The sequence below is a fragment of the Trachymyrmex cornetzi genome, unplaced genomic scaffold (genome assembly GCF_001594075.2).
Source record: "Trachymyrmex cornetzi isolate Tcor2-1 unplaced genomic scaffold, Tcor1.1 scaffold147, whole genome shotgun sequence".
Taxonomy (NCBI): domain Eukaryota; kingdom Metazoa; phylum Arthropoda; class Insecta; order Hymenoptera; family Formicidae; genus Trachymyrmex; species Trachymyrmex cornetzi.
Genome location: NW_017296059.1, coordinates 5,410,123 through 5,426,931, shown reverse-complemented (window position 1 = coordinate 5,426,931; position 16,809 = coordinate 5,410,123). Strand labels below are relative to the sequence as shown.

General features: G+C 35.1%; 1 pseudogene; it reads left to right on the top strand.

Moving 5' to 3' along the window:
• The first annotated feature begins 124 nt into the window (after positions 1 to 124).
• On the top strand, positions 125 to 5,084 carry LOC108757592 (uncharacterized; annotated as a pseudogene).
• The last annotated feature ends 11,725 nt before the right edge of the window (positions 5,085 to 16,809 follow it).

Sequence of the window (16,809 nt, the reverse complement as noted above, 5' to 3'; positions counted from 1 at the left end):
TCGATGCAACGCAATTGCAAACAGTGCGGAGTTTCATAACGCGAATAATTAGAATAGTTTGTATGAGAGAAAAAGTGAGAAAGAGAATGAATGTACGTTAAGATGACGATATATCTACAACGAGATGCAGAAAATAAATCAACAAATGACACGCTGTATGGAATTACCTCGGTAATAGTGTCTTCGTTCATTACTCCTTCAATCGTTCATGTATGGAACAAATAATTTTTTTCTTTTTTTATAGCAATTCACTTGAAAATACGATTTTTTATTTTATTATGTAACAGAAATTGCCGAATTTTTTCAGATATCTGTCAGCGGGCATCGACAATTTTCAACTTAAATTGGAAATTTAGTTAATTGTTATCGTTGAAGCTGTAAGAAAGTTATAAAAATGTTTGTTCATTACTCCTTCAATTGTCCATATATAAAACAAAAATAATTTTTTTCTTTTTTTATAGATACTTGAAAATACAATTTTTATTTTATTATGTAACAAAAATCGTCGAATTTTTTCAGACATCTCTCAGAGGGCATCGACAATTTTCAACATAAATTAGAAATTAATTCTTCTCGTTGAAGCTCTCTCTCTGTAAAAAAGAGATGAAATGCTATATTTAACACTGGATTTTGTTTCAGCACGATTTTTTTAACTTTGACCATAGTTCTGTTAAAGTATTTAATATTGGAAATTTTAAAGAAATTCTCATTACAGTTTTCAGCTGGAAATGCATATTTAATGAGCTAATATTATAACCGCTACAGTGATGATTCAACGATTTCGTTTCCGGTAAGGGAAGTTCACAAATAAGCTGACCTGCCATATAACATCAGCAATTGAAAACTCTCTTCTGCGTTCCTGGACATTTATCGCGGCGCGAAGGGATCGGATGCAGCTCTCGCTTTACAAGAAGCGAGAATCGCTTTGTATTTCACGTGTTACCGTACCGCGAGTCTCCGGTGTTTGCATTTGAAAATGTGCCGATCCTAACGAAACGAGGTGCTCGCATACCGTCACTCATCCGCGCGAACAGTTCGAGAAACGGAATGTCGCGAGAAATGTTATCGTATGTTTCGATTCTTTTCTGCACGGTGTTAATTCTCAACAGTAAGTGCACGCTGTATTATTTCATGTTTCCTGAAAGGATCTCTGGCTGTTCGTCAATCTTTAGTGACATTGGATTATCGCCGTCACGAAGCATGTCAGATGATAAGACATTGTTTCGAGATTTGCATTACGAATGTGTATCATAAGAATAAGAACCATGGGAGCTTAGAAATTAATATGTAAAATTTAATGACGAAATTAATGAAAATTGATTTTTTTATAGTCTCATATCAAGTTAGATCTTGCATTGGTTTTTTCTTTGCATTGTTCTTCAGGCATTCGATTATGATAACAATTAAATTATATTTTAAAAATCTCTATGAACTTCTGAAAATGATAATTCTTTATTAGATCTGCTGATTAAGTCCGCTTTAAACTATCCATAATTTGCATTAGATGTTGACGTTTTCTGTTTATAATTATGTTGCGTACTTTGATCTTTCAGACATTCTTTATATTGTAGAACATATAAAATTATAAATAGGTCGGTATTCGTAGTTCGTTCTTATTTCATGATCGTCTTAATGTTTTAAGATATTAATATGACATTTTAAGACCGTACTTAAGACGGTTTTAAATTAAGTACTATAAATATTATTTTGAACTTAAATATGAATTATCTAAAATTGTCTTTAAATTAAATTGAAGACGAGATTTGATCTTTGAAGACGACGTTTGATCTTTGCTCGTTTGAGAAATAATTAATTGGACAGTAAAGGATTAACACGATTCCTCATGGAGAAAATTTAATGACAACTGAGCCACGTAACGCGATCGAAGGACTATTTCCATTTTTATAAAAAAAGAAGAAATTACGGGTTTATAATATTACAGTTTTTAATATTTCTGCAAAAGAAAAAAATTCACTTTTTACAATTGATTTGAGAGGAGAAATAAGTTCCTGGATGTATTTTTTCTTCTTTTGCAGCGGAATGCGCGAGTGGCATTCCAGATCGCTGTTTGGACCTGGCCAAGTTCGATGTCGACGAGATCGAGAATCATTTATTCAAATTAAATCTCACGGACGTGCCTACTATAAAAATGATGACTGCCGGATTTAAGTGTCCGATTTCCGCTCTGCCCTTCGGTACGCTGAAGTCGGACTGGGCCAGACTGTTGTTACTTCGAGAAGCTCAACCTAATGGGTCAATCATCAAGCTTAAACTCGTTCGGTTGATGCGAATATTGATAATTGCTTATTACCAAATGGAGGAACGTATTGACGTGACGGATTTTGAGACGAAGATTACGAAGTAAGCCGAAAAAAATTTCTTTTCTTTTCTACAGCCGCAGAAACACATAGAAAAACATAATGAAATAATACCTAAGTGAGTCAGTCAATCACAGTAGAGAACATAATTATTGCCTTAAGGTCTCTATCGTGATTAGTCAATTCGCTTACTGCTTACATTTTACTGTCTTACGTTTTTCTATATATTTCTCACTTAAATCTTCGAGCGAGGAAAATACGTTTCGATTCCTTGGAAAACATCCATTCCGTCTTCATTTTGTTAATTATCTTACTAGATTCAATATAATCGAATAGTCAATTACTCCGAACAATTATCTATTCTCCTGTCTTATCACGAGCGATTACGTGTTTCGGCGATGCATTAAAATAGCGCATATACGTTCGCTAAATATTTGATTTGCAGAACGTGACGGAAGTTCCTCGCGAAAACTCTAAGTGCGCGAATCGCATGATTCTTTGAAAATGAGCTTTAACAATTCAGCAGTAGCTTATTTGCTGAAGGTAAGTGCAGTTGGAGACACGTTCCCTTGTAATCAAACTCGCTCGAACTTTAGTCCAGTACACGTTTCGCGTCTATTTAAGTTGGGATTTAAGCTAAGAGGAACGAGAAGAGAGAAGTCCTGGATGATGAATTTATCGAATTGCTACCATTACGGGGCTGGTCTAAATCCACGCAAGTTTTACGGCGTATATATGCAAGGCGTTTCAATCGTATCCAATTTGTCCGACAATTTTTTTCCTTTAATCCTTAACGCAAAAGTTCCGCTGCTAACAGCTTCTTGGTACCTCAATTAAAAAGTTGCAATAAATCATGAATGCATTTATATATTTATTTTTAATAAAAAGAACTTTCTTTTTTTTTTTTTATTAAAACTACCAAAATATGAATTCAACGATACTAATTGGCTTAATAATTTCAAAAAGTCCTGAGAAATCGGGCAAATAAGAGTGTAACGCTGTTGTTGGAGCGTGATAAAAAATAATGTTAATCAATGCAGATCTTGATAGCGTATATTTCCATAAAGACGAATGTTTCGACTCTTTTTAGAGTCATCGTCAGCGTTAATACAGTTCTTCAAAAATATGAGACATCACTCATGCATCAATAGCAGCCACTAAAGAATTGAAAGATCCTAAGTGAGGTGCATGAATTATTAATAGTTTATTTATAATTCCTTTGGAACTAGATCGGTCATTACGGATCACAGACTTTCATTTAATCATCATTTCGATTGGGAGAACGTCGAAATTTTAGACCGTGAACGTTATTTAGGAAGAAAATTGGTATCTTAGATGTTACATATACAAATGCAAAATAATAGTCTTAACCCACAGTCTGACACAGAATTTTTACATTATGCTTATATTTCGATTTTAAACAGATTATAAATAATTAATTATTTTTAACGCTTGATTTTATCTTTGTAAACAATGACAATATATGTATGTATCTGTGACACACTTTCAAATAATATCGTCAGTCTTAACTCTGCCGTGTTTTGACTAACTAGTATTATTTTATACTCTGACTATTTATATATTTCTTTTATAATGGTTATTGCACAAATTCTTGGACTTTATTCTTATTATTATTTGTTCTTGTTCCTGTAATCACATCTCTCAGCATCAAATGATAAGCCACATATTTTTATTAGTATTTATAAATTGCCATTAACACGGTACCTTTTCACATTCGTTCCAGAAATGGTGCAAGATTGCAACGAAATTCATGCACCTCACTTAGGATCTTTCAATTCTTTAGTGGCTGCTATTGATGCATGAGTGATGTCTTATATTTTTGAAGAACTGTATTAACGCTGATGATGACTCTAAAAAGAGTCGAAACGTTCGTCTTTATGGAAATACACGCTATCAAGATCTGCATTGATTAACATTATTTTTTTATCACGCTCTAACAACTGTGTTACACTCTCATTTGTTCGATTTCTCAGGATTTTTTATTATTTGGAGAGTCATAGGGAAATTATAATATTTCCGTTATTAATTTAATGATTTCACTTCAGGAAATCTATGATAGAAGAAACGATGACAACCGTGGCTGAAGATAAGACGAGCCAACCGCATTGCCCAAATAATAATACTTCGAAAGCCAAAATTTCGAGTAACAAAGTGACTAATCATTGTCCGTGCATGTTTTTGAATGCAATGCGATTGGCCACCAAAAAAGACTCGAGGATAAAGTCGAACGCGACGGTAATCGAAATCGCGACGATGAAGAACTTGTCGAGTTCCAACGGGACAATCACATTTGCTCCATCCGACGCGACATGTCAAAACGTTACATCGTCGAGCGATCTTGACACGACGATCACGTATCATCAGGATGACGCGAAAAAAGCGACAATGAGGATACTTGGTAACTGCTTGAAACAATCTTTGAAGAATGTCACGCGACGGCAACCGAGCAGTAAAATATTCGAGATCGTGAAAAATAAGGCGAAGTCTATTGAGGATAATGAGATCGGCGATCGCAAGAGAGATCGCACCATTATGAGGATATCGTCGCCGATAAACGAATTCTGGCGATACGTGACGTTCCCCACGAAGTCGCCGTTAACTATCACCAGCGTAGCCCCGGCATATCGAACGCGGAGATTAAGTGGATTCAGAACAGGCCCGCGGAAGTCGCGAAAACGCGTGAAATTGAATAATGATATTTACGAAAGCTTCAGGCAGTTTTATGGCGTCAATAAGAACACATAAAGACGTAAAGAGAACTCTTAAAGTGAATGTCTTCGTGCAATGTTGTATGAAACAGTCGGAGAGTTTATTTCTATTGGAACTTTGTCTCCTTTATTTCCGAACATTTGAAATTGTGTGCTATAAAATATGAAAAGTTGTGAAAGGTAATCTTTATGTCTACATAGACAATTTGAAGAGAAAAAATTTTCGATTGGAAATGTTAGGGATAAATAATGCTATTATATGTATACACTATTCTATTATATGTTTTCTATTATATTATTTTATTGTACTATTCTATTCTATTTTATTATTCTATTGAATTCTACGTTATTTTATATGTATATACATATAATAGAATAGTATACATTTGTATATATAACATTTCTAATTCATTTGTGCGTGTTTATATGCGTTGTGATTTTAGTAATAGTGATTCGGATATAGGAGGGAGATTTTCGGGAAATATTCAATTTTTTTTTTTTGGACACTTTTTAAAATTGACTTTAAATTCGCTGTTTGGCGGCAGACTCGATCACCTAGTAGCTCATCAAAATAAAAGTTAATGTATAAATATTCTTACATTTATATACACCAAAATTATACTAAAATCGAACATAAATTTAAAACCACAAAATATATTATACATAATTATATACACATATACTTAATGAAAAATATATAAATTATATAATTATATGCTTCACATTTTACGCATTTTCGCAAGATATGTGGGCAATATTTCGATCAAAAGTAAAGAAAAAAGAATGAAGAAAAAGAACAAATTATACGAAAAGAATATGTATAATATATGTCATATTCTTGTATTTTTCTCAATGTTCCTCCACGAGCTTATCATTCGGTACATCAGGCTTCGCCAGATAAACGTTTGCCGATATCTCACAGAAAATCTCAATAAAATCGATCTTTCAATATATCTTTGTTCCGATATTCTTACGAACGACATTTGTGCGAAACGATTCGCCAATTTTTGACGTTTATCTTGTCGACTGATAAATCTGAAGAAAGAGCGTTTCGTTTCCTATTAAAATACAACGTTGGTCTCTGTGTATTATTATTATTATATTATTACGCAAAGGTATAACACGGCGTGGAAAGAACAATACCGCATCGAGTGAGATACAATTTGATCGAAGTGTATGATTTACCTTGTGTACAATCGTGACTCGCATTTATTTCGCTCTGTTTTGCGTGTTTCGTACGTGTTGTTTACTCGGAAATGCGGAATGTGAAGAACGTTCGATCGGCGGCACGACGTTTCGATATATCTATTTTCGACGCTCTGGATATCGTCTGCCACGCGCACGTGTTGCACGCCCGCGGAAATGCACGAAGAATTCGCAGTCCTACAAAAATCGAGATTTATACGACTGCGATGGGATATATAACGGCATTATATGTATATGCCGTCGGTCCCGCGCGTTCACGAGTATATCGGCAGCGATTGTACCGCGAGCTTTGTACGGTTGAGTTATAGCCGAGTTCAATAAGGTTGCGGTCCGATTCACGATCACAACGTTTAAGAAAAGCAACTCTTCCGGCGCAACTCAGAGGTCACGAAGAACAAAACAATCTTCTAATGCCCGTGTCACACTACGCATTGGAGACTGAGGATTGCGAATTGAGGATTAGAATTCAGCCAATTAGAACGAAAGGGATTAAAATTAAAACTACCTGATTGATCGAATTCTAATCCTTCATTCGCAATTCTCAATCTCCAATGCGTAGTGTGACACGGGCATTAGACTATGTTCAGATTCCCATCACCCGAATGACACAGGTATCACTCCATCCTTCATGGAAAAAAGAAAGCTGTCGTAACTAAAAATTGCATGTGGTAACTAAGGCTAATTCTACAATGTGCTTTTTGTTTCCTGTTTCTTGCTGTTTGTTTCTTGCCTTCTTGATCAAAAAGGCAAGAGACAAACAGCAAGAAACAGGAAACAGAAAGCACATTGTAGAATTAGCCTAAATGGCAGGTGTAAAACATGGACAACTAAAATATTATTAATATAACAACTAATGTCTTAGCTGTGATATTTATATTATAGCAGCAATAGCAAACCATTTCGCTGTAGTTTATAGATTTATAATTACAGCAGCAAATATATTATAACAAATCAAGATTAGCTGAAAATCTTTTTCTCTGTGTTGTTATCTATTGAACGTTAAACAAGAATGACATGACTCTCGGAGAACATCCTGGTGGGAATCCGAACACGCTCTAACCTGGTAGTTATTGCCATTTGGTTTTTTACAATTTGAGGCTAATTTTGGATCGATTCAAAAAGCAGCCGTTATGTTAAACTGCGCCACTTTTATCCGCTTAATAAAAGAACGTTCGCCTGGGATCTGAAATTTAATTCAACAGTGACTCTTCTAAATTAATACAATAAGTGCAAAAGAAAACGACTTCCGCGAGCGAGCGAGCTACTTTATTAAACAAATGTAAATCAATCGGAGGAACAATAAGGGAGCATTCCAGTTTGAAACTTTTGCCAGACTACGAGAACGAAGGGTGTGGAGAAAAGTAAGCTGAGAAACTAATCACGACTTCGAATTCAATCGCAGGATTTCCGCGGAATCATCGTTTAGAATCGCGGCGCCTCCGTCGCCAGGATTCGTTTATTCGCTCACGCGGGCCTCTAATATTAATTTCAATCTACATAAATGCATAATAATAAATTCAATAGCGACTCCCGCGGATGTGCGCGACTTGGAGAAAATCGGAGATATTACAGCGTTCGGAAAAATTCTTCTTGCGATCATGGCTGAGCGCGCGAGGCTTCTTTCTTTCTTTCTTGAACGAGCGAAATAAAGCTGTCTGTTGCATCGTTCGTCAAAATAATCATTTTATTAATAAACTGGAAATTGTAAAAATTCATGAAAATATTATTAAGCAGTAAGACCCGTCTTGATCAAATATGGTTTATTTTTTAGTTAATATTATTTGTTTCATTAATCTTTATAATATTAATATTTTAGTATCGATTAATTGTATTAATTTTAATTTATTTTAGTATCAATAAGTTGATCTATTCTCGTTTTAATAAGTAACTTATTAATGTATGTACACGGAGAGAATTTTTTCTTAGAGTTTACCCTGAAAATATGATAATCGTGGGACAACATTGTATTTCGAAGAATTTTAATGTAAACCTCTCATTCATTAATAAAACTACAATAAAATATAAAATAAGTTTGATCAATTTTACTGAAATGCATGGTAAACATTTTTTTAATATTGTATTGTACAACAATTACTATATTTTCAGGTTAAATTTTAAAAGAAAATTCTCTCCGTATATAATACAATTTTTTGGAATGAAATCGACTGGTATTTTTATAGTCCATTCTTATTTCAAGATTGTTTTTAATAATGTCTTAAGATGTTAATATATGGCTAATCAGAGTTTTAGCATCCTATATAATTATTTTAATAATTTAACAAAATTATTTTTAGATTTGTATCTTGCTTAATTGTATTTCAGTATATATATATATAAAACAGTCCTTTTACAAACGGAAAGAACGGTTTTACTGAAGTAAAATTAAACAAGATACAGATCTAAAAATAATTTTGTTAAATTATTAAAATAATTATATAGGATGTTAAAACTCTGATTGTTAGAATATCGATTGATCCTAGAAGATTGATTGATGCTTGACATTCCTATGTAATTATTTTCGTAGTCCGACGAAATTATTTTCAAATCTATGTCTAAATAAATTTTTAGATACTTCAGCAAAATTGTTCTTTTCATGTAAGATCGTCTTAAGTACAGTCTTAAGATATCATAAGCCAATAAAAGTAAGAAATAATTATGAATCGGTCGTAGAGGATCAGATTTCACATGAAAAATTATTCTTCGCTTCTCAGTTGAATGTAAACGCAGTTTTTTTTATTCAATTTCTATTATAAGTTACGATTATTGAACCGTTTCAAGATATACAATTCCGACTCGAGCATTTCGTCTGACACGAGACGCTTCTGAAACGAGATTCAAGTAACAACTGCAAATGCGGGTCTTAAAGACATCGCGACGTGTAGATAATTGTTACTTCATCGTAGAGTTGATTATAGTAATTTTCCTTGCTTCACCCAATTTCCCTTGTTCGCGCCCGTCTCTTTATAACTTCGCGCACTTACGGCATGGAAATTAGCTTCGTATCGCATTCGACAAAGACCAATGAAATTGTCGTCGCGGGATAAAAGCAGGGATAATATTTCAGTTGTTTCATCGTTTTACAGTTCCGTTACGCCGCACGAGATTCGTTAATTTTTCGCGCCTCGCGATATCAAATGTCAGAATTTCAAGGCAACCTGCGAGCCGCATTTGACGCGAAATATCTGTTTGCCACGATATCATTTATTTTTAGCCTTTATTTTTATAAAGACCATTTTTTTAATATCTCATAAACTTAATTCAAGTAGACGATTATATCTAACGATAGATTTTAACGTGATTAGTACGAGATTATTTTTGCGTGAAACTAAAAACGAGACGAGTAACGATGACCCCTTTTCACGACTTCCTCTCGATTTCTCGGTCTTCGGTATCGGTAACCTTCAACTATTCGAAATACCTCAGAGTCTCGTTTGCATGCCGGGAGTTGCATGCTGTCGGAAGGATAGGTAAAGTTTCAACCCCGCGTTGGTCTCGGGCGAATATTAGGCATCGCGTCCGGGTTACACGTGATACGGTCGTTCCGTAATTCCGCGGACGCGCCGAGCAAGCTACGGGGTCCAATCTTCGGGGTCCGGCTGTTTCAATTTTCGACAGTTTCAGTTTTCGAAAGTTCGTCGAAAGCTGCTGCGCTGCCATTCAGCGACAACGACCGCGCGGTAGAGAATGTCCGGATATGACTTCCATATTACGGCGGAGACGCTGCTTGCCGTTGTTGACCGCGGAAGCGGATTGTTGCCAGTACGCGTAACGACCATTCAATTCGTAATTTGTTTTGCGAAACTGTTTGCGATGACGATAAAAAGCGCGGAGAACCGAAATGAAAAAGTTGTATAAAATAATTAATTTTTTAATAATTTTGTAAACAGATAATTATTCTCTCTCTCTCTCTTTAATGATATTATTTCTTAAATGATTAATTATATCCCTTTCATTAAAATCTTCCAAGCTTCTAAAATGTTTTTTTAATGATATACGAAGAGATTTTGCTAAATATAGCTAAAAATTTAGATACAGATAAATATAACTAAAAAGCTAAATACAGATCTGAAAATAATTTTGGACTATCAAAATGTACGACGTTCAAGCTGGTTGCTGGAATGTTAAAAGTGCTTGCAGTATTGCTTATTATGCTTGAAATTTCTAGATAATTATTTTGATACAAAATTTACACACGCTCTCAAGACTTTGTTATACTTACATCGCGTTATAACGGATCATCATTATACTGAGTACAATTTAAATGACCGAATTTTTGTTTGGGAATCCAGCTAAGTACAACAGACGATAATGAAGTTCTTAATTGGACAATAGCCTAGCGATGATTCATTGACAACACCTACTTTATTGTGATACAACGCATCAAAATTTGATTCCGATGAATAATTGTTACACTGAAGATGATCTAATCCTATGGTTGAAACGTTTGTAATTAATGATTGACATATACATTATTTTTTACTACACACGTACTGTTTCGGCTCTCAGGTGGCTTTATATTCCTTTATATATTCGGTAAAATCGTTCTTTCTGTATATAAATATACCTTCTTTCCTCAAAAAATGATGAGATGCTGGAAATATATAATGCGAGGAATATATTTTTTTTCCGGAATCTTGATACTTAAAATAAAAAACCTTTAAACTGAATTTTTTATCCACATACTTTAAACTGGATGCGAGTAATAAAGAATAAAATATGCAAGTTAAAAATATTCTTAAAATTTGTTCAAAATAGATCGTGACACGAAAAATTCAAGTGCATTATTCAAAGACGACGGAGATATAAGCGAGGAACGTTTTGTTTTCTTTTTCTGAAATCCTGATGCTTAAAATAAAAAACCCTCAAACTATTTTTTATCTGCTTGTTTGAAACGGATGTGAGTAATAAACATGAATTTAAAAAAATCTTGTTAATATTTTCTTCAAAACAGATCATGACACAAAAGATAAGTACAATGTAAACTTTGAAATTATTCAAAGATACAGATAAATATAACTAAAAAGCTAGATACAGATCTGAAAATAATTTTGGGCTACAAGCTGTAGGACGCTCAAGATTGTTGAAATGTTAAAAGTTCTTGCAGTATTGCTTATTATGCTTGAGATTCCTAGATAATTATTTTGATACAAAATTATTTTTAGATCTGTAATTTTTTAATACTTCAGTAAAATTGTTCTTTCTGTATATAAATATATCTTCTTTCCTGAAAAAATGTTGAGATGAAATATATATAATAAACAACAAAAAACCCCAAAACCAGGGCGAATGAGAGTCAGCGTGGTAATTAATACGCAATCTTAATTCTTCAATCCAAAAAATTGATTCTTTATTCCAAAAAATAGTACGTTTCAGTTTACTTTGGAACCATCTTCAGCCAAACAAATTAAAAATATCAATCTCTTCATGTCAAGGAAAAATCACCATCAGATTAGCAGATTTGATGTTCTAATCCCAAGACATAGAAGGAATTCGTCTCAACATTGGATCAACTAATTAATATTAATATTCACTAAAAGGTATCAAGTTAAAAAACGCATGTTGATCGTAGCTCCAACGGAACATGACTCTATATAATAAAATACATAATACATTAGAAAATTATTTATGAAAATCTATATCTTATAAATTACGTCTTGACTTGAAAATGTCAAAAAGCTATTATACATATATTATTATTTAATGAATTAAGAACGAATCGATTCGGGAGTCGCGCATCACGATCGACCGGAATTGGTTCGGTCGGGAGAGCGCACGGTACCGATCGCGGCCGGCTGGCTCATCTTAATCACCAATTCATCACCCGCCATTGCCCCTCGAGGCATTCGCGCGTGAACCTAACCAGATAGACGATACATCGACCGTACCAAACGCGTAGCTCCGCACAGCCTCCGTGCCGATCTAATAGATCGTCGGTACAGGCCGACGAGAACGAGGCAGTGGTATGGACAATCTCGGCCGTCCGGCCCGGTTACCACGGCCGGTTAATGCCTGTCTCCCCCGGTCTCGGGGAAGACAGGGTGGGATGCGAGAGGACCGAGCAAAGGAGAGGGACAGGGGAGGCTCGGGTCGGGCGAGAGGGAGCGTGGGTAAAGTTAAGGCTGGTTCGGGGGATGGCTGGAATTGATACGAACGTTCCCGCTGACGTGGACGGCCCGACCCGCAGCTCCGCTCGCCGATAACAACCCTTAAATCATTCCTAACCGGGGGCCCTCCCGCCACCCCGTTCGTCGCTCGCCCCGCCGCGTCATTCTTTGCCCGATGCGTTTTTCTACTTAGGGAAAATCGGCGATATCAAGAAATTGCTGATTTGCGGCCGGCAACGAACCGTTCGGAACAAATCGCGATTGTTACGCCAGCGAGGGAAGGGGGGATGTCCTAAGTACACCGAGGATATTGAATATGCATGCTGGTAGTTATCACTCGAAGTACTGGAAGCCATTTTTGAAGAATTAAACATCACAGGTATTTAATTTGCAATTATGAAAAATATATAAGAAAATTTACGTGCATTTTTATTAAAGGTATGCTTATAAAAATTATTTTTTATAATCGGTGGGCGGCAATAATTAGCAGCGTGCAAATGAAAATATTTATTACACAAAATAAAAATTCACAAAAATTTTAAAAATTATAAAAATATTCTAAAAGTTAATTCAGGGTAATATAAAATTTTATTAGAAATTGCACTTCTTTGTTGATGTTACTTTGCAATCAGCAACGAACCAAAATGCATTTTACATGAATTACGTTAATTGTCCGATAAATACGATTGTGCCGAGCTCTAGACAATGGAGAGGAATTCTATAGAACCTCACGTCTAATACTATTAGTATTATCTATGAGAAGTAAACGAATAAATTTTTCATCTCTCATTCCACTTCTTCCTAAAAAAAGAAAAATTTGAGCGGAAAAGCAGAATTGTAATCGTAATGATGCATCTTACGTGACATTGCTATTCTACGGGATGTAATTGATAAAGCGTTAATTGTTCCAAAGTATTTATTGTTTAAATCGAGGACACACACTGAAATTTAAAGCGCACACGCAGCTGTCGAGGACAGTAAGCGGCGCCAGGTAGAAAGGGTTAGTGGAGAACGGCGCTCAACCGTTTTGCCCCCTTTCCCCAACGCGGAGATGCGTTGGCCCGTGAACTCACCGATAATGCAGAATTATAGTCCACGGCACTGCTGGAACCTCCCTTTTCGAGCCAGCCGTGCGACTACCTACGAAACGCCTATCACCGCGCGTATCGAGGCGTGAGCAGGGGTTGGTTTGCACGCACGTATTACACCCCGGTGATTACGCGTCCCACCCCGACCCGATGCCACCCTCCTCCGCTCATCCGAGAAAGACTTGCCGGATTTTCCAAGGCACTCCCGTGTCCCGCTGAAATCGCGTAAAGATCCCCCGGATATCTTTATAGCCTTTATTTTTGCGATACGCCCAATCGGATAGTTTCAATAATGGTGAGAATCGAATTGTAGTGAACGATACAGTGAATGATATTTTACAAATATCACGACCATTATAAAATAAATCAATAAAAGAACTCAGCGAACAAGCTAACGTTATTTATCGTCTTTAATGTCAAAATAACGTCGAAATGATGACAAATAACATCAGCTTGTTTGCTGGGAGCACTGAGAAAAATGTTTTGAGTCAAACTCCTGATTACTCATCACGAATCTTTAGACAGATGACGTTTTAATGGTTTTATTGATTTAATAAAAATGTATACTATCTAATAAGTTGACAAATCTGGCTAATGTAAATCATGTAATAGTCAAACAAACGCAAAAGCAGAAAGTATAAAAATTCAAGAGAAAGATACGAAGTCAAGAAAAACACTACACTGCGCAAAAGATTACAGCAAAAGAGATGGAAAAACGATGTATATTTCTTTTCTCCCAAATAAGTTTATAATTCTAGTAGTTGTTAATAACGTAAGGGTAACAGCGACATTTCGGTGACATAGTTGCATGATATGTACATCGCAGTTGCAAAGGGAATCGTGACGTTACCGGAATTAAATATAGCGCACGGGCGCAATGCGAGACTTTCATATTGCCGTAAAGGCAATGAAAATTACTTAAATTACAATTATCTCGAATTAAAGAGACATACGTTCTGAAAAGTTTGTGGCCAAAGCGCATAGCAAGTTGAGATTACTTTTTCTCTCTGCAATTATATAGCGACATTCCGTAATATGTACAGCATATTACATTACAAAGTTTTTATATTATGCTACTTTTTCGCTCTCGTGTCGAAAGCAGTTAAATGATATGCGTTTGGTCGTCAGACTAATAATACTTTTTTTTACAAAATAATATAAGTTAATCAGAATTTTCATAAATTATTTGCTGCGATTCCTAAATTGAACTCCACGTGATATTTTTCCTCTCATTATTTAAAGCAATCTTAAAGATTGATGCTATTCTTTCTTCTTCTTTTCTTCTTCTTTGTTTTGAGAAGAAGAGGAACTTCTTTTTTCGCAGTTTTTAAGAGTCTTATAAGAAAATAAAATTATTAATTTGATTTTCTTATAAGATGCTCATTAGCATAAAAAATTATTAAATTGCTTGTCATATGATGTTCACTATTCTAGTTCTGTTTATGATTGCGTTTCAAGACCGAAAAAAATGTCATCGCACGGCTTGTAGAATCAGATATATATATAAATTCAGACAGAAATATTTAATCAAGATCCGCTTTGATCAAATATAGGATTTTGCTTATTTAATTAGATTTAACTTCTTTTTTTTTAATATCTATGATATGTGTGCACGTAACCTTGTCTCTATCTCTCTTCTTCTCTCATTGCGATTTGAGTTATGACAGAAACTGGTACAAGGCGAAGATTCAGTGTATAATTCATAGATACTTAGATTTGTGCCCTAAGAACAAACCTAGTAACAGGGATTGTCGAAACCACTGGCCGTTCCCCGGGGAGCTATCACACCATCGCGTTTTACCCTTGTTCCAAGCCCTGATATTACTACAGGCTTACATAATATGCGCTTGAATTTTCATAAAGTTCACGAATGGAATCACTGTAAGTGAAACTAACGACATGACTATACGAACAGTCGTGTCATTTGAATAATTTGAATAGGTTTGAATATATATAAAACTGAATTGTTCGACAAATCAAATTACTTGAATATTCCACATAGTGACCGAATAACTGTGCCAACTCTAATAAATTAGGTTTTTAGATCCTAGCAGAATACACAATGATAAAAATCATCGCCATATAAATAATATATTTTATTCGTTCGATATTCCCCATAATTCATCTCCATTCTGTTGAACTCCCTCGTTCCGCTCGCTTAGTTTATCCTTATCTAATCTTATCTACGGATTGACGACAATTGATTGCACCGTGGGGACCATTTTATATAGGTTAATACGGGGCGCGTGGATGTCTTTACCCGTAATCTGTTTAACTGTACCGTCGACCTAACCTCTGTAAATTTGTCTCTTTGTTTCTCGGTATTTTGTTTCACCCAAGGTATTGTAAATCCAATATAATTTATTATTACTGATCATAAAGATTTATTATTATCGTGGTTAATATTAACACTAACACGATAAGAATTATATAGACACCGCATGATGTTAAATCTGTACCGACATTTTTTAGAGTATAAAAACGGATCTCCTATATATAACCATAATTATTTTATCATATAATTATATAGTCATAAGTATTAAACGCTTTTCCCCCATAGCAATAATAATTATAAAAACAGAGCTCCTTAATCATAATTATTTTATCATGTAATTATATAGTCATAAGTATTAAACACTTTTCCCCCATAGCAATAATAATTATAAAAACAGAGCTCCTTAATCATAATTATTTTACCATACAATTATAGTCATAAATATTAAATTTTTCTCTCAGTGATCCCTTTGGAGAGCGTTATTATTTTGAAGCCGTTTATCCATTGCCAATAGGCCTGGAATTCGCAGGCGATTGATTGTGCCGCATGCGTGTGAAATGGCTTTAATGGTGAAGATACGCTCGAACGGTTTATCGGACATCGGCAGAAAATCTCCATGAAGCGAGGTACGCGTCAGTAGTTATGTATTTGAAGACCGTTATTAAAATTCAGCCTGTCATATTAAACGGCGCTTTCGCTATGTATGCTGAATATGTATGCCTAGGTAATTTTACAAGAAGATATACTGAATAAATACAATAATCATTCATTAACGCTCGAACATTCTACGTCGAGCGGAATATTTGCGATTGGCAGAATTTCTAAATGAGCAGCAAAATTTTTAAATAATGACATAATAGCGAGAGAAATGTGCAATCCGGGTAGACGTCGAGTTTTTACAGCTAAATCAGAACGAAGATATGTCGTTCGGTGGTATGCGCAGTAAACCCGCCAGTATTATACAGTAAAGGATTCGGTAAAACCGGAGGAGTCGAACGTGTGGAAAACCTATAGAATCTTTTTGCCGGAGCGCCGCTCGTTAAGCTCTCTTGAAAACGGATAAAAATTACGGATTCGCGGATCTCTAAA